Raw genomic sequence first — 19,136 nt, 5'->3', positions numbered from 1 at the left:
AGGCAGAATATTCCTCTTCTCTGGACTGAAGCTGCTGTTCTTTGAATAATCACCATGTGCCGAATATTCAGTGTTTTATGGAAACGAAGTCATTTTTAGTCTTTTTAATTACTGCAAAAATTTATTACTTTTGAATAATAGCTTTTGAAATAACAAATCTAAGACACACATCTACAGAGACCCTTCTACACTGCTTCTAAAAGAAAAAAAAAATAAAGAGAAGAGTGAGCAACAATTTGAATGAATTGATTACAAATCTCCAACCATGGGGCAGTGATAACAACTACAATGGCCCATCTGTAGTGGGCTGAACGACAGCCTTACTTGGAAAAATAACATTTGTAGATGTAACTGAATTGAGAATCTTGAGGTGAGATCATCCTGGATTATCTAGAATCTAATGACGAAATTCCTGTAAGAGCACACAGAGGAGAGACCAGGAGAAGAGGAACAGGCCACGTGAAGATGGAGGCAGAGACTGGGGCTACGCATCCATAAGTCAAGAAATTCCTAGAGCTGCCAGAGGCTGGAAAAGGCACAGTGGAATTCACCATTTTAATCGACCAAGGGAGGACAGTCCTGGTAACACCTTGATTTCAGAGTTCTGCCCTCTACTGTAAATTAATAGACTTCTTGTAAGGCACTACATTCATAGTATTTGTGATAGCATCCTCGGGAGGCTAATGTGCCATTCCTGGCCACTTAGTTCATATGCAAAACCCATGATCTATGTCTCAATTTGGATGATTGGCGCCACATACCTTATATGATTATTTGTCGTATTTTGACATCACATCATAAGGGTGGCTATCGTTACTAGCAGAAGAATCAGACTTCAGTGGAAATATTCTGCCCCGAAAATGCTATCGTCAGAGGCTGAGGGCACAGTTAATAAACAGTCTGAGCTCATATCAGTTTTATACAATTAACAGTGGATTATACCAAGCAAATTTATATCTTTTGGTCTCAAAATTAATATATAAAGCAGAGACAAAATTCTTTCAGATATTTGCTGTGTGAAATAGCTGAAATAATCTATGCAATCCTTTTAAATGCCCATTCTTTGTAAGCAAGCAGCAAACATTATTAGTGGCCACAACTGTTATTGTAGAATGGATTTTCCTCTCAGTTAGTGGAAATGCAGGGCAAGTTTCATTATCATCTTCCAACAAATCTTCCAATATACACATTCTAAGAAAATTATCAGTGGTCCTTAAAAATGGGTATGTGCACAAATTGTTTGATATGACTATATAATGTCCATGTATTAATCCAATGTAGGGTGACTTCATTGGAGAAAGAGATACTTTGTAAAAAAACATTATGAATAAAATATATTTTGGTAGCCAAATATAATACAATTACATGTCAGTTAGCAACACTTCTGCCAGTGGGTCAGAGCACTCCAATAGTTTGTAAGGCTGTGTGAAACATTTTGAATACATGACTTTTGGAGTTTAGATACTAGAAAGCCATGATATTTTTTAGGTAACTTTTTTTTTTTTTTTTCTGGTACCGGGGATCGAACTCATGCCCTTGCACTTGCGGGGCAGGCGCTGTGCTGCTGAGCTAAATCCCCAGCACCAGCCATGATATTTTTTAATAGGACAGGGTCTTAAGGCTACTGTTAAGTATATTAGGTGTATCAGGTCAGGGTCTTAAGGCTACTATTAAGTATATTAGGTGTATCATTTCCATTGCAGACTTGCTTTTATCCCTATGTGAAAAAGTTCTGACTACCAAAGATCATTCTGGGGACTGTCATTAAAAGATGATTTTGAAACCTCAAATATTTGCCAAGCCAAAACACCAAGGCTTAGAACAGAAAGAAAAGTTGCAGACACCCTAAGAGAAAGATGGTCAAAAACATGGACAATGCTCAGGAAATGCATCAATAGTGCAGAAATGCCATATAAGGCTGGGGATGGTGGTGTAACCCTGTGGCAGAGTGCTTGCCTGTAATGTGGGAGATGCTGGGTTCCACCTCCAGTACTCTAAAATGATAGTTATCCAGATAGGGGGAAAGTGCCTGGGCCAAGGCAGGAATGTTTTCTCAAACCATGGCTACAAGTTTGATATATAGAAGTTAACTGTTCCATCTGTGGCAATGCAGAGCTATCTGATCACTGAATACTCCCAAAGAAGGGAGTATTCAAACCCACCTGAGAAACTGGACAGAAATTTCCTCTATGTTTTGTTTTGTTTGTCTTTCTGCACCTTCCTGAGAGCCCACAGCACTCTGGCCAGGGAAAATCTGAAGCTGACAAGAAAGCAACATCTCTCTGCCCATCTCTTCCTCTTTTTCCTTCTCGTTCCTTACTGTGCACCTTTCACCCTACCTGCTCCTATCGCCAGCAATTTTAAAATGATTCCATGTTTCCTCTTTCTCCTGTCCCACTCATGCTACATATTTGGGTAAGAAACATACTACACACATACTTGACTTCAAGTGATGAGCAGCCTCATTATCATGTTTTCTGTTGGTTTTAATAGTGATTATCCAACTGTCCAATGAGTGAGAGGTTACAACTACTTTTCAAAAAATTTGGTCTTAATATATGTGTTTTCATTTTCAGGATCTTAGACTTTTTCTGGGCAATAAATCAAGGAACTCAATGGTGGTACAAGCAGATTAAACAGAAGATCCATTTATATGTATTTGAAAGCTGACTGAAAGCTGATGCCAAAATCTGCACCACACAGATGGATTCTAGCAGCCTAGATTAAGTAGATGGGCTTAATTAAATATGTATATAGAGAACTAAAGTTCTCATACTTTGATCTGTTTTTATATCACAAAATTAATTTGTTTAAAAACATCAGATTTTCAGTGCTTTTCTTTGGGCTTCTTTTAAATAGTAAAGGAGTTGCAATAGCCGTCTCCCTCTCCCCTGAAAGCTGATATGATTGTTTCATAATTGGAACCACATTATGTGGAATCCTCAGCTGATGTGTTTGTGAACCAGAGGACATTTAAAGAAGCAACTCTTTTGATCCATTGACTTTGATAAAGTAACTTTGGGTTCTGCATAAAACAGGATGTTATACCTCTCCTAAGTAGTCAGGCACAGAGAGTCCTTGCCAAGTATCACGGTAGAAAAGACAAATATAGTTTGTGAGTTGTGGGAAGCAGCATAGTACTGTACAAATTGGATTTGTAGTACGTGTGGTAATGCTGTATTTTATTTTGCTGGTACTACAGCAGAACCACCCTGCAAGGCTCTTTTGCTCCCAGCTTTATCTGAATGAATCAGTTAATGATGATTAATAAATGACTAAAATTAATCTTGGGATAAAGTTTGCTTGGTTGATTGTTTACCAATTTTTAATGTGGTAAAGATTTACCTTTACTTCTCTTGAAAGTGTTTGGAAAGAACTTCAGTTTTCTCTCCTCATTTAGAATGGGAAGTTTGATATCTTAATGCAAATTTTGGAATATTTAACTCAGGGCAACTCGAAAATGGACTTATTTTACATGGCTTTGTGTTCCTATACTTCACCTATAAGACTGGCTATTTTTATGCAGAATAGAGGTTTATTTAGCTTACAGTTTCAGGGCTGAAAGTCCAATGTAAGACAGCCCTGTTTAGCCTCTAGTAAAAGACTTCTGCTCTGTCACTAGGTGGTCGTGGTATTGCATTGTGGAGAGCGTGTGTGAGTAGCACAGGGATGTGTGAAGGAAGCCAAGCATGTGAGATGGCCTTGCTTCACAATAACTTGCCTATGAGACAACTAATTTCAGCTTTGTGAGACTAACTCACTTCCAGAAGATCAGCACTGATTTCTTCTGAAGATGATGACATAATCACCTCCTATTAGGTTACCCTTTTAGCAGTTCATGTACCTCTCATTGTCATTCCACTGGTCTTCAAGTTTTCAGTGCATGGATTTTTTGGGAACTGATGTAGTTAAATCATAGCAGGACACGTTAGGTACTTGTAGGCCAAGGACTTTATGAGTTTTGCATGGTCGTGGCCAGTTGATAGCTGAAATGCAGTCTGAAATACCACACTGGAGTATGAGCCACCAAACAGGAATTTTTCTTTTTCTTTGCTTTTCTCTCTACCTTACTGGGCCTGGCACATTATAAGCATTCAATAAATAGTTGTTGAATAAAATGAAGCTAGAAGCTCATGCATATCCATCTGCAAAAGAGAGGGCTGAGATGAAGACACTCTTTGCAGTAGGAGAGAGGATACCAGAGCTGATTGTCTTGGTGAAAATAATAATCAGAACTAATGTTTGTAGCCCCTGACCATGGGCCAGACATAAAACCTTAAAGAGTCTCTCTTGAGCCTTGATAATAACACTCTGCAGTGGTGCTGTCATGATCCTCAGTTTGTAGAGTTTGTAAGTGAAGAAACCATCAGCTGGGCTAAACCAATCGCATACTGTGACATGCTCAGCAGGCAACACAGGCAGAACTAAATGTAGATGTGTACATTCTGTTTAAGGGACACCAGGTTCTCCACCTGCTCACAGCTTCCTATGTCCAATAAGCTGGCGGAGACCACATTCCTATTCATATATATCATATTGTGTACCTTCTGCCCCTTCATCAAAATCCCCATCTGACTGATGTTTCAAGCTCCAGGCTGCTGGGTAGGTAGAAGGCCACTCTTTGTACCCACTGTCACCCTAACAATCTGTATCCAAAACAATGATGCGAGACAGTATGTAGTTCTACCACTGCAAAAGTTGCTGGTCAGAAAGATTGATTCCTTCACTGTTGACATCCAGGGGTCATATTGAATAAAACCATTTGAAATTCCAGTGTAAGACAAGAAACACAGTAAATTTAAGAAAAATTATTCTCACTTTAAAAACCTTAGATTTTCTGTATCCCAAGAATTCATTATTATATTGAATAGAGTCATGCTCAAACAGAGTTAACATAAGTATTCCTAAAATTTGTGTTTGGGAGGAGGCACTTGTTTGAGATAAATGAGCATGTGATTCAAGACTTGACACTATAAGGGAGTGGTTCATGGTTAATCTAAAACTCACACACCTAGAAAGCAAAGGAAAATGACAAGAGCGGACAGTGCAAGCTGAGGAGCAAGGCAGGGTTCTCTGCAGCATTGAACTCAGTCCAGGGAACTGCTGACAAGCAGGGTGTGGTCCCAGACTTCTCAGTTCTGTTGGTTAACAGAAGAACTTGGAAATTCAGATTTCTATGTGACATTTTACCAGCAATGAATAATTTTTAAAAGATTAAGATAGCAAATTGAAATTTATTGGAGAACTCTATATGAATTATTCTCCTCCAGCTCTGGGAACTCTGGTACAGACAGAAACTACATTTTTTTCCTGCTAGAAAAGGTGGTATCTACAGAGCCTTGGTTCTTTGTTAAAGCAGGTGGGTCCCTGACATACGGTTTAGAAATCCTGCTTGGATTAGCTGTCACAGATGAGCCAAGTATGGTGTCTGTATTAAAAAGAAAGGTACAAGAGAGACTCAGGTGCGCAGTGATTTGGGAGCTGGGTGACCCCTCTGTCAGAGCTTTCTAGACACCTGGCTTCTCTAGCAGGCGATGTGTGGATCCCACTTCCCAAAGTGTTTGCATCAGAGTGGGATGTGTGGCTCAGTCCCATCATTCTCATTGATTTAACTAAAAGCCAAGGAGATTGAATATTGGTTACTATTTATTTCTGTCACAAACTTAGAATATTCTTTTTTTGTTTTTTGGTTTTTTTCCAGTATCAGGAATCGAACTCATGACCTTGTGCTTGTTAGGCAGGTGCTGTGCCACTGAGCTGAATTCCCAGCCCCTTAGAATACTCTTATAGGATTATTTTGGAACACTCAGTTAACATAATTAAATTTGAAATAAATTTTCAAGTGTTTTATTTACTACTTCATGAAACAGAAGCCATTTTAGCAAAAATTCATTATAATGGCTTTAATTCTTATGATAACTATAGTTTTCTATATGAACAATGCCTTTATAATTATATACACCTGTATATATGTCTTATACTTTATATACTTTGACTACCTGTATATAAATGTATGCATATATATTATAAAAATTCCAAACAAACAGAATGTTTGATGCAAAATAAAATCATTGTGAAATTAGAGTTATGACAAACATGATGAAATAAATTTTTCCTGAGATTTTATTTTTGTCTACATTATGCAGAATTTTTTGAGATTACTCAGTTTATTTAAATCCAAAAGCTTTCTAAATGAGATTGGGGAACTAAATAAATGTGCTGTTGAGAATGTGTTGATTGAGAATTTAATCAGGAATCAGCAGTGTCTGGGATAAGATTATGCATAGAATGAAACATTCACTTTCATCTCCTCTTTTCTGCTGCAGCTCAAGATGAAAAATATCCCAGGTCTCATTCAGGCTTAATCTGACCTGTATGTATGAGTTAGGCATGAAGTCAAAACCAAACCAATGCCAAGCAGATTTTCACTACTGAGGTAGTTGGCATACTTTGCTTCCCAAACTGAGTGAATGCTTTTGTATTCAAACCAGAAGAATCAGATAATTCAAACTCCTTTAACAAGCCATTTAGATATTAAGCCCTCTAACTATGCTATTAATTCCATTCCAGATCTTCTATTTTAATGTTTATGGCATGGTGTAGCCTCTGATGGGAGACAAATGAGGATATTTTAAGATAATAATATAGTGTAATACACAGTAGGGGAATCAAATCTAGCCTGACATATTGGCGTCCCAAATGTCATTGTGAAAGATAAATAATGAACTGAGCAAACTTCACATAGACAGCAATAGTCATATTTGATTTAAATATGGGGCTCAGAAGAAGAATAGGATTTTTAAAATAATTTCAAGGAAAGTAAAAACTAGAAAAAAAAAACCACTAAAAATGATACAGAATTTCAAAAAAAAAGCCACACAAAATCAACAATGGTTGTTAAGCTGCATATTGTTATCTTCAAAGTAGCTGTTCAGATTACCAGATATAAGCACATAAAATTGGGCGTGCGGGGCTGAAAGTCTGCTCACCCCGCCCGCAGCCAGAGAACACTATATGTTTGTAGAGATAAACAAAGATTTCCTAAACAAGATATAGAAAAAGCAATATACAGGAAAATAATAAATTGATTTGCTATATTAAAACATAATTTCTGCACAACAATAATGTAATAAATGTGAAAACAAGTCACAGGGATTGGCAAAAGATATTTGTAATACATCTAGCAAACAGCAAGTGGTATTGAGAACTAAAAATCACTCATTCAAATTAATTAAAGGTAATCATCATCCTCTTAAGTAATTGCATAAAGTTCACAAAAATGAGAAATATGACTGATCAATGAGCATGAAAAAGTACCCATGTCAATAACAATAAGAAACTACTTTGGTTTGAAAACAGTTTTTTCCCCTCTTACACTCACATTGAAGTTTTATTTGAACCATGAGATATTAAGAGGTAGGACAAGATAGGGCCTTTATTGAGTGAATAAGGCTCTGTCCTCATGAATGGATCAATCTATTCATGCAAGTAATGGATTACAGGTTATCCAGAGAATGAGCCTCCTATAAAAACCAGTTAGATAGGTTGTCCAGATTCCTAGCTCTTCTGATGTGATGCACTCTCTACTACCAAGAAGGTCATGCCCAGAAGAGGCCTCTCAACCTAGTACCAGACGCATTAGCCGAAATAATCTTCTTTTCTTTATGACATATCCACTCTATGCTTGAGTGACAGTAAAAAACCATGATAATCACATACATATTTAAGGAAACTAAAATACCATTTTACTCATAATAGACTGGAAATAATTTACAAGTAGGTAATGAGTACTTGGAAAAATAAGAACTTACATTCAGTCTTTATGCTTATGCAAATGGTAAGCCAGTATGAACTGCCATTTGGGAGGGTTTTTTTTTATTTTTTGGCTTTTTTCTGGTACTGGGAATCAAACTCAGGACCTTGTGCTTGCCAGGCAAGTGCTTATCCCACTGAGATATATCCCTGGCCCTGAATTTGGAAGTTTTGAATAACCGTTTAAATGCACTTGCTATTAGAGAAGCTCTCACACAGATACAACAATAGTCATGAACTACACATTGCAGTTTTCTGCTTTATAATAATCAAAAAGTAGAAATAACTCAAGTTGCTTAGATTGCAACATAAACTTGTTTGGATTTGTGTTCTCCTAGGAAGTTGGTGGAGCCACTACTGGGTGTTCTTGGCTGAGTCCGGGAAGTGTTTCTTTGAGGTTCATGTCTAGTTGCTTGACCCTGAGGCACCTCTTTCTTCCCCTTTTATGCTCTATCTAGGTTACTGGAATTAGGGCAGTGCCAAACCAATCAGTGGACTGATTTAGTAATCATACACTGTTAATCTCAGCATCACACATTCTTCATTCAGTTGCTTCTGAAAAAGCCCCACCTATGGCTGCATGAGGCTTTGGGGGACATCTAGACACAAGTCATAAAATTGTGCCCCTGTGCCCCCAAAGACTCATGCACGTCCCTTAATGCAAAAGGCATTTACTCCATCTCCAACAGTTGCCAAAGTCCTAACTGTTTCAGCATTGCTAAAAGTCCAAATTCAAAGTCTCCTTTGAGATTTAAGACAAACTCTTAGCTGCAAGCCCCTCTACAAACGAAAAGAAAGTTTAACACTTCCAGTATGCAGTGGCACAAGATAGACATTAACATTTGTACCAAAGGTACAAAAGGGGAAATAGAAAGGAATAGGTGTGAGGCAAGACCAAAATCCACCAGGACAAACATTAGGTCCTGTAGTTCTAAGTTTAGTATCTGAGGCAATCTGTGGCAAGATGTGAACTCCAAATAGTTTGGATGGCTCCACCTCTATGTCACTGTCAGTGGTTGTAACTCCTATAGCTTCTCTCTTAGGCCAGCGCTGCTCACTCCTAGTAGTTTTCTTCAGACAATCCATGTTACTGGCTTCTCCAAACTTGTGGGGTGTTCACTGCACCCTTAGTTTCACACTCACAGCTTCACACCCTGACTTCTCAGGAGCATATTACCTGGCCTCCCAGGCCTTCTTCTGAAATTTGGGTGGAAACCTTCCTGACCCCACAATTCTTGCATTCTGTGTATACCTAAAACCAACACCACATAGATGATGCCAACATCTGCTGCCAGATGAAGCAGTAGCTAGGCTTCCTAATCTCTTGGCTGTAGGGGTTGAGTGCCTATGAACCAAATAAATCTCAAGGAAAAATTTCTCTAGGCTGCTACCTATCTGGAATGTGGTTCTCTAGGGTTCTCTTGTCACAGCAAAGTCTTTCACTTCTGCAATTTTGAGACTGCAAAGGGTGGAGTCCTGCTGTTTTTTTGTGATCTCTGGCTATCTTTTCTATTTCCCTCTTTTGAAAGATTTGGCTTTTACTTGCTAGATTTTCAGTGACAAATTTCTCTTCTGTTTCATCTTTGTAGGCTATAACTTTATTGGAGCTTTCTTTCTGGGAAAACTAAAAAATATTTTAAGTTACTCCGCTGAGCTCTTTGCTCCTGATTCTCAACCTAATCTAACTAAAGGCCCCTAGCAGTATGCATTTTATCTCTTAAACACTAGCCTGCTTTGAAATTTTTTCTACACAAGAAATTAGTCTGCCACCCTTATTTTCAGTCTTAGGCAAAGTCTTTGGACATAAATAATATGCAGCAAATTTTCTGCCAAGGTATAACACACTGTTTGGAGTCCAACAGCCAATATGGTTCTTCTTCCTAGCAGAAACCTCCAAGCTTGGACTTTACCAGCAGGATTTCTATCAGCATTCTTATCTCCAGAGCTCTGATCAGAATTTTCCATTAAGTACCACCTCAGCATTCCCACTCTACTTTTTCACCTGACATTTATGAACCTTTCCAAACTCTTCCCACAAGTCAGTCCCAAAGGCTCCTGAACCACATGGTGACATAGTCAAAGCAATGGCCCCACTTTTCTTGTACCAAATTCTATCTTACTTAATTGTTGTTACTGAGACAAACATGTGATGCCCAAGGCTAAGGGAGGAAAGGTTTATTTGGCTCATAGTTTGCAGAGGTTTCAGTCCATAATGGGCTGGCTCCAACGCAGAGTCACATGGCAGACAGGCAATGTAAAGAAGAAAGCGTTCATGGCAGACAGGTATCAAAGCAAGCAAGGGTCCTTAGAAGCTTCTTGTTGCCCCCTTTTCTCTTTATCTAAGCTACTGGGATTAGGGCCATGCCAAAGAAATAGGTGGACTGATTTAGTAACCATACACCCTTTTTTTTTTTTTCTCTGGTACTGGGAACCGAACTCATGACCTTGCGCTTGCCAGGCAGGCGCTTTGCCACTGAGCTAAATCCCCAGCCCCAATCATACACCCTTAATCCCAGCATCACACACTGTAGATTCAAGCACCTCTGAAAAAGCCCCACCTATGACTGCATGAGTCTTTGTGGAACATCTAGACACAAGCCACACTGACAAAGCATGCAGGTAAATGGAATGCACATTTGAAAATGTCTCTACAATGTTTGCAAAGGGAATGAAATAACACATATTCTTTTTGCCTTATTTCTTTTATATCATACTGCATTTGCAAAAGTGATCCATGCTTTTGCAGGATTTTTCCATAATGAACCTAGATGAATTCCATTCATTCTTATGGCAGCAAGTTAGTTCTTTAGGAGAATATACCAGAATTTATGAAATTACTCTGCTGACAAAAGTCACTTCACAGTTTCCAGTTTGGGTCTATTATGAAAACTCCTGCTATGATGATTACTGGGCATATTCTTTGATGAAAATTCATACACATTATGTTGATCATACAAATCTGGAAGTGGCATTCAGTCATAGACATTCAATTATACAATTTTGGAATGGCCAGCTAGACTTTCAGCATGCTTCTAACAATTTACACTCCCACTGGCAAGATATAAAGATTTCTCTGGTTGTCCCATGTCTAAAATATTGGTATTTTTTGTTATTTTTATTTTAGCCACTTGGATGGAAACTTTAACCTATTAAAGAGAAAGGTCATTAGACATAATGACCTGTTACTTAGGTGAACTTGATTTTGGCAGTGTTAGCTAACTTATTATTTCTTAATGAAATGCATGTGGGACAGAATGGGTGCATTCATCCACTAAAGGTCCTCAATAGTGAATGATCTCCCACCCTCTTTGACCTCTCCTTGAGTACAGATGATCTTAGCTCACAGTTGCCTTGGTCTCCTGAGTAAATAGATTTGCTTAAAATCTTTTTCATAGTTTTCCATGGTAAAGATGCAACAGGATTTTCCCCAGGAATTAGGCAAAATCGAATTTTAAAATATATTTCCCTCACTATGATATTTATATTTTGTTCACAGTTAACTGGAAGTTTGGAAGGGATTATTTGTGGCATGGCTTTTTCTTAATGGTCACAATTCTCCTTTTCATTGAAATGGTGGGTACTGAAAAACAGGATGTTTTCTGCAGTGATTCACATTTCTAGAATTCCTTCCAGGTCAAAAATGCAAAATCTGTTGATTCAAATTCTTGTCTTTTGACTAGAAGAGAAAATCCAGGAGAGGATGTGTTGAGATCTTATGAACTATTTTCCATTGATTTTGTTTGTTTTGCTCTATTTCACTTATCTTTTTAAACTCATGCCATTCTATTTATTATTTACCTTAAACTTAAAAATTAGAATTATTTATCATATTTTCTTAGAAGATTCATTTCATTAGAAATGAATTTCTGGATAATAGATGTGTAATTTTTATTTTAGTTTCCTGGGTGTGTAAAACTATGAATTATTTGATTGAGTGTTTAGAACTACCCCATCAATGTGCCCTTAATCATAATCATATTAGATTAAAATTTTACTGTTCACACTCTTTCATTGTTGTAGGAATTTCATAGCCATCATACCTTCTAATAAAGTCTTGCACTTACTCTGTCTTTTTCCTTGGACACTTTTTGGTACTCCCATTCTATTCTATTCCATTCCACTTCATTCCATTTCTTCATGACTTTTATCTTCTCTTTTACAGTTTGCATACCTTTATCTCTCCATAGTCCTGGTAGGGAAAAGAAAGGAAAGGAGAGGAGAGAAGAGCAGAGGAGAGGAGGGGAGAGGAGGGATGGGAAGGGAGGGGTAGGGAGTGCAGGGGAGGGATGGGAGGGCAGGGGTGGGGAGAGGAGTGGAGGGGAGGAGAGGAGAGGAGAGAAAAGGAAAGGAGAGGAAAGGAAAAGGCTAGGGCTAAGGATGCAGTTCATTGTGAAGGCCCGGGATCCTGTTATGTAGTATTTACTGTAATTCATGAGATTTCAGCAAAATTATAATTTGAAATATAAGAAATATAATAGATTTGATTTATGGATTAAGAAGGGAAATAAAAGTGCCTTTTCAAAGTCATTCCTAATTTCTGAAAACATTAAAGCCAGCATTTCATGATTCTTACAAAGTTTTAGTGGAATGCCAAGTTTATGTTTAGAAACTGATGATTCAGCTGAACTGTACCAGCTATGCACTGCCAACCGTGTCCACCCTAAGAGCACTCTATGTATCATTTTATAGTAACCCTAGAACAGCGATGCTCTTTCACCCTCACTTTAAATTAAGAATATCATGACAGCATCACCATTCACGCATTTATCACAGAGAGTTCTAAATGCACTTCTTTCCATTTTGTAGAGTTCAGGAGCCCTAGATAAAAACCACAATGTCACCAAGATACTCCTGGGGCTTTGCTAGGAATGTAAACTTTCAATCTATGGTAGTGTTTTGCATTTCTAACATTTTTTGGTGAAAAGGTTAATCTTCATTCTCTTATGCTCCCCTATCCATCTCTTATATACTCACCACTTTTCAGTAGCAGGCAGTGTTTGGCAATGTAGATCAAGTCGTTTATAAGGCAATCCCATAAATTATGTGCCTGTATCAATTCCTTTCCCCTGAAAATCCTGACTACAGCGCTGACCTTTGGTGGAGATTCCATGTCTGATCTCTCTCCTTTATTTTTTTTATTTTTTAGTGTTTTTGGTTTTTTTTTCTTGTACCGGGAATCAAACTCATGACGTTGCACTTGCCAGGCAGGTGCTGTGTCCCTGAGCTAAATCCCCAGCTCCTGATCTCTCTCCTTTAGCATGGACAGGACTGTGATCAGGACAGGGATAACTATCAGAATTATGACCCATTTATGGCAAAAGAGATATCAGTAGGGTTACTCATAAGTTCACTGTGGAGTCATTAGAAAAGAGATTTCCCAGGTACACTTGAAGTAGTCAACTGAGCCTTTTAAAAGAGGAACTGGGCTCTCGCTGATGTCAGAGAGATGCTGGAGGACTGCGCTGTTATGCAAGGTCCATGTGGTAAGGGACTAAGAGCTGTTGAGCTCAGCCCCCAGATCCAGCAACTTAGAAAATGGGGGAAAAAAAATGAATGTCATGGGCTCGTTTCTTACCTGTTTGCATGGCGAGCCATCTACATGAATTAATTTGGATAGTTTTCCATTTTTAATGTAATCCAGTGTTATTTGCTATTGGCATTGATAATTCAGTTGAGTTTTCCTTACCATAGGCTTTCTGAAAAATAGCAAAAAAAGAAAACCTGTCACAAAATGATCAAAACATAGTTTAGAAAGTCAAAAAGATATTGAGAATTACACCATGTTGTTTGAATTAATAGATGAATAAAATAAATGAAGTAAAATGGTTTGGAAATTTTTGGACCACATAATTCCTTAGAAAATAGTATTTTCATGACTTTAGGGTAAGGTAATATTTTAGTAGTAATCAGTTTAAGTTGCCAGGTTTTTGCAAGTAAAATAGTAACACCGAGACTGTTATTAGTTACATAGAAGCAAAACAAAGTTATTAATAATTTTATAAGAAATTTATCAGTGGATATCAATAAACAGATGATTTTCAGTCTTCAAAATATTATTATTCTCCTGGTTTGCTTTCGGATATTTCACTAAATTGTCATTTCTTTTAAAAAAATGTCTCCTAAAGTAGGATCAGTTGAAAGCTCTCACTGGATATAGGAAGCAATAATTTTAGTAACTAGCAAAAACTTTAAAAGTATAGTTTTAAAAATTCTGTTTTTTGGAATTTGTAACTCATCAAAGTACTTTATAGATTCTCTGGGGTAGCCTTACAGATCCTTCATGAGATGAAGCATTTTCCCATACATGATTACCTGATTCTCTGCTTTTTGTTCGCAGACATCTCAGCATCATTTCTTAAGAGCAGGTGGTGGATTCGTTGCTGAGCAGTGGGAATATCACAGTGTATAATATGGACCTGACAGTAATTAAGAATAGGTCATTTTACTGACATGAACTTTGAGCTTTCTACCTGGCACCATCCTACCATCCCATTCCACTTTTTGTGTTTGGACAGAGGTTTAATGATCAACAAGCTGGAATGTTATGAGAATTCAAGAATCAGGAGTCATTGGAGTAGATGTCATTTGAAGATCGGTATGGCATGAAAGTCTATGAGTCTGTGACTTTTTACAATGAATTTTTATTGTCTCCTAACTCGATGTACGTGTAAAACTAGCTGTATTTTACAGCTACATAACACTTAAACCGTCCTTTGTAAATTTTAAAGTGAAACTAAATAAGTGAGCTGGGACCTGGTTTGCTAATACACCTCCGTGTGCTACAGTGTCACCAGGCTTTGTGCAGGTCACCCCACGTGACTTCAGGGAGCTCTGTTTTCTACTGATTTAGATATATGCAGGTTGTAACATCATTTTTATTTCCAGGATTTTTTCAGCAAGTTACTCCTGTTTTGTAAATAGTTAATATTTTCTTTAAATTCTTAATTTTCTATTTTTAATGATATAAAAAACGTTTTTACTGGATGCTGAAAATGCCTGCACTTTCTGATAACACAAAATGGCCATTTTACAAAATACATATTAACAGAGTATGTTCTCACAATATCAATAGCTGTCATTTAATTAGAATCTAAATGATTATTTATTTGAAGAAATATTTATTGTTAAACATTTTCAAAAAATGTCATTTTGAGTACTGATGTCCTCTAAACTCCATTTAAATTGCTCAGGCTCAACATTAGAAACAAAAAATAAATAAATAAATTAGTCAGGCTCCAGACCCTGCCGATACTGTACAGAGGCATTTACAGTTAGAAATACGAACTCAGCAAATACCTGACCATTACCCTGGTATCAACTATTGTTGTATTAAAAGCAAGAAAAAAAAGACATAACAATAAAAATGAAGCCTGAAACATTCAAGTGTTTGAGGCATTCATGGTGACTGTGGGATACTTGATGAATGTTTTATATACAAAGTTAACAGTGACCATCATGAATATGGCACTTATTTATAACAGACTTTTAAGATTAAAGATATCAGTCTATCAACATATCCTTCCTCTTAGCATTTGAAAGATATTAGGTGCTTCAGTGAGAGGCTAATAAGGGATTTAGACCACTTGGCCCATAAAGAAATGAAATATGTGACGATTTCATTGTCGTAATCAACTGTTCTATAGAATAGACATCACAGTCAGGATAGTAGTGAAAAGCATAAGAGAACACCTGTGTTAAAGTATGATTTTTGTCTTGTATGATTTTGCTGATTGTCTTTTCCAAGGAACATGTTATTGTACTGAGAGTCTCCAAATTGTGATGGCTACATTTATAAAAGAAATATATATTCAATAAACACCATAAGACAATACTTACAATGTTACCTTTGGTCTGATAGTCTCTGTCGGTGCTGAGCAATGAGCCATGGTGTTATGTGATCAGGAGGGGAATGCCCTGATACCTACTCCATTGTATTATATGGCTAACCTACGATGCTGAGTAGCTTAGGTGATAAACTACATATTTGAATTATAATATTTTCACAGTGTGTTTGTTGAAAGTAAATTGAGTAGCATCCATATTAATAATATTGAAAATAAGCAAAATTTTTTTGTGGTACGGGGGGGCTAAACAATAATACATGGCTAATGTATTTTTATTATTTTTTCCACTATAAATTGAATTTGAATTTTTGTTAGAATATAAAGGCCATCTGTTGATCATTTAAATATCTCATTATCTGTATATTCTGAAAAGACAATAAAATGTACATGAGGAGATTCAGGTGGGAAGCTCAGAACTCTGGTTCACCATTCACAAACTCTATGACTATGGGTATTTTCACAGTAATTCTTTGTTTTTCTTCTAAATCAGATAAGAGAAATGGACCACACAAGAATGTTTTGAGCTGTCATGGAAGGCGTGCTTTCCCAAAGGGTCTTCATCATTTATCCATTCTACAGTTCCACTTACTTTAACCTAGCATCAATAAGGCATCTGTGTCTCATTATTATTTTTGTTTCAGCATGTTTTACATTCTGGGCTTTAAAGATAAGTTAAGATGTTGTTTGGCAAAAGAAATCTCTGCTCTGTAAGAAGGTTTGTAAACCACTGGTCTGCATCAGCAGTGCTCAGCTGGTTAAGTTCTCTGTTCTGATGTATTCTGGTTTGATGAGACAAATGTCGCAGTGCACTGCATAAGGCAACAAAAGCAGCAAACGTCTCTCATGTCCTCAATCAACAGAGGCTCTCTTGAGAAATTTCACTGATATTTGCCATGTTTACTGAAACTCCCAACAATCCGATGATTGCATCATGAGGGCAGCTCAGTCTCCTTGGTTCAGTTTCACCCCCAAAATCTCTTTACCAGCACTTCACACTTAGATAAGGTCTGTTTTGTTTTTTCCTTGTCTGACTAAGGTTTCTTCTATATATGTTTTTTCAGCAGTATATTCTTTCCTTCTGCCACTGTGTCTATAGTCAGGTGAAACAAAGAATACGAGTTTAATTTCCAGATAATAATGTTGTTCTTTTCAGTCTACAAAGTAGAGGCAGTATTACTGTGTCATCACATGCCACAAAACAGCAATAAAATATATTTATTGGGAAGATGCTGGATATAACACCGTGTAATTAAATTCTGCCACATGTGTTTTCAAAGATTTGTTGTAAATGGTCCTGAAATGCTGTGGGAAATGGTGGGTATACCGATGGGAGTTTTGTTGCTGTTTTACTCTACTCTTTTCAAGTGACTGAGTGCTTATTTGAGGAGGAAAAGCATCCTTAGTGATAATTGTTTTTAAAAAACTTTTAAAAGATAGTTGAGATTATATTGCACAGAATATGTCTGTTCATATACTAAATGCACAAAATGCAAAATGAGGTAGATATAGAAGAACCATTTATGAACTAAAATGTTCCTTAGAAATACTTAGCATTAACTTAGTAAGTAAACTTGGAATAAATGAGTAGGTAAGCTCATTTCTTTTTGTTCATTTTGTGCTGCTATAACAGCATACCTGGGACTGGCTTTCATAATAAACAAATTATTTTCTCAAAGTTCTGGAGGCTGGGAAATCAGAAATCCAGGGATCAGCATTTGGCAAGGGCCTTCCTGCGGAGTCCCACTAGGCAGAGGCAGAAGGGGTGGACAGAGTCACTCCTGGAAGCAAGTGCCTTTCATTAAGGCCCAAGCCCCGCCTACAGGGAGGAGCCTTCTTGGCTCCCACCTCTTACACATCCAACCTCTATGCTGCAGTCATGGCAATTAAATCTCAACGTGATTTGGGAGGGGGCAAATGTTCAAACAATAGATTATCTAGTACTTTAAATTTTGCAAATGGCTTTGAAGATTTTGCATTTTCAGTAATAATTTCACCACATTTTTCTCCTGTGTTTGTTCCTGAGACCTTGGCTATCCACAAGTATCACGAAAACAAAGTAAATACCATACCTCCTGAGGAATTATTTACTTGACTTTAAACAATGAAATTATACTACCAGAAAGAACACAATGAATTATTTTAATTGATGACCTAAATACTGGAGGATTGTCAGTGTATCATCATAATTTTTAGCTATGATACTGATAATAAATTTTACTAATAAATTTTACTTAGTAAGACTTCCATCAGTTAATATTACAGCCAATGGGGTCATGTTGATATTTTTTTAGCCCTATTTGCATTTACAGGTGATATTTTGTTAGTCTGTGTTCAAGTGCTTTTAATTATCTATTCTCCTATTCAATTTGTGGCTGGGGATATAACTCAGTGGTGCAGCACCTGAATGGCAAGCACAGTGTCCTGAGTTTGATTTCTGCTACTGAAAAAGAAAACAAAGTGAAATAAAATCATATTCAATTTGGTATGCTGCATCAGTGTTCTAATGAACTATTGTATAGAGAGATACTGTAAGATAAATTTAAATTCATATGTGTAATATATCCTTATTTTTAAATTTAATTTTTGTAGTAAAATTAATATTTTTCCTAGGTTTGGGAGGACAAAAATTAAATATTTCTTAGAATACTTTTATGTTTCTTGAGCTTTAAATCTAACAGTATTCCATTAATTGCAAGTTACCTTGAAATATTTTCTAAGTAATCTATGGTGATTTATTAGCTACTTTAAAGTTTTAAAAGACAATGAAATACTTCATTCATTTCAAAATATATTTGTGGAGTGAATACAATCAATTATACGGTGATTACTTCCACAATATTTTTACCTCTTTTATAGTTCTTTCTGTATACCCTCTCATAGGAGAGATGAGAGCTACACTTGGCTTATGTTTCTGGATGGCAGACATTCTCCACAGTATCCACTGCATTCTCATCTTCTCAGCCATTCACTTCAGGAGGTCTTGGGATCAACTGTTGAGATTATAATGAGGACATTTTCTTATGGACAAGAATCTCATAAGGAAGAAAGTAAACCTGAGAAGGTAGTTGTACTATATCTGTTTTATTGAAGAGAATTTTATCATTAAAATTAGGAAGGAAATTAGTGGCATTGTGTAAGAAAAAACTAAGGATTACTTTTCATCTGTGAACACCAAGGGTTTTCTAGTAAGATCTTTCTAGTAAGGTCTAGTAGCACTTATTATTAAGGGATAAAAATTTCTGATGAAGAAGAGACAACAACTGAAATGTCCTTCTGAGTTTTCAGGCATCTTAAAGGTAATCCTGAGGTAGGAGGTTACTGTCTCCCACTCTGAAACATTCTGATATCTCCAGTCCAACTTGTAGTAGTGGAGTAAGAATATTCTCTCTTCTCCTTTCCTTTCCTTTCCTTTCCTTTCCTTTCCTTTCCTTTCCTTTCCTTTCCTTTCCTTTCCTTTCCTTTCCTTTCCTTTCCTTTCCT

At 36.9% G+C, this 19,136-nt stretch overlaps 1 long non-coding RNA gene and 1 pseudogene across 3 annotated transcripts in view; one reads left to right on the top strand and one right to left on the bottom strand.

Annotated features, from left to right (window-relative positions):
* The window catches only part of LOC102018523, a 34,715-nt gene that overhangs the window by 7,613 nt on the left and 7,966 nt on the right, over window positions 1-19,136 (bottom strand). The window contains exons 2-5 of one of the 3 annotated variants that reach the window (XR_001234825.1): window positions 14,125-14,228; window positions 13,388-13,508; window positions 11,877-12,001; window positions 10,356-11,488 (exon numbers count right to left, since the gene is read on the bottom strand). This is a non-coding gene — a long non-coding RNA (uncharacterized LOC102018523). Of the gene's footprint in view, window positions 1-10,355; window positions 11,489-11,876; window positions 12,002-13,387; window positions 13,509-14,124; window positions 14,229-19,136 lie in introns of those variants that run through there. The other 2 variants (XR_261605.2, XR_001234826.1) reach the window with 2 other exon arrangements.
* Window positions 16,930-19,136, top strand: part of LOC102018214 — a 52,859-nt pseudogene continuing 50,652 nt past the window's right edge.

The sequence above is a fragment of the Chinchilla lanigera genome, unplaced genomic scaffold (assembly GCF_000276665.1).
Source record: "Chinchilla lanigera isolate Chin_1 unplaced genomic scaffold, ChiLan1.0 scaffold00033, whole genome shotgun sequence".
Lineage (NCBI taxonomy): Eukaryota > Metazoa > Chordata > Mammalia > Rodentia > Chinchillidae > Chinchilla > Chinchilla lanigera.
Note: the sequence above shows the minus strand (reverse complement) of the source record. Positions and strands in the feature narration are given on the sequence as shown.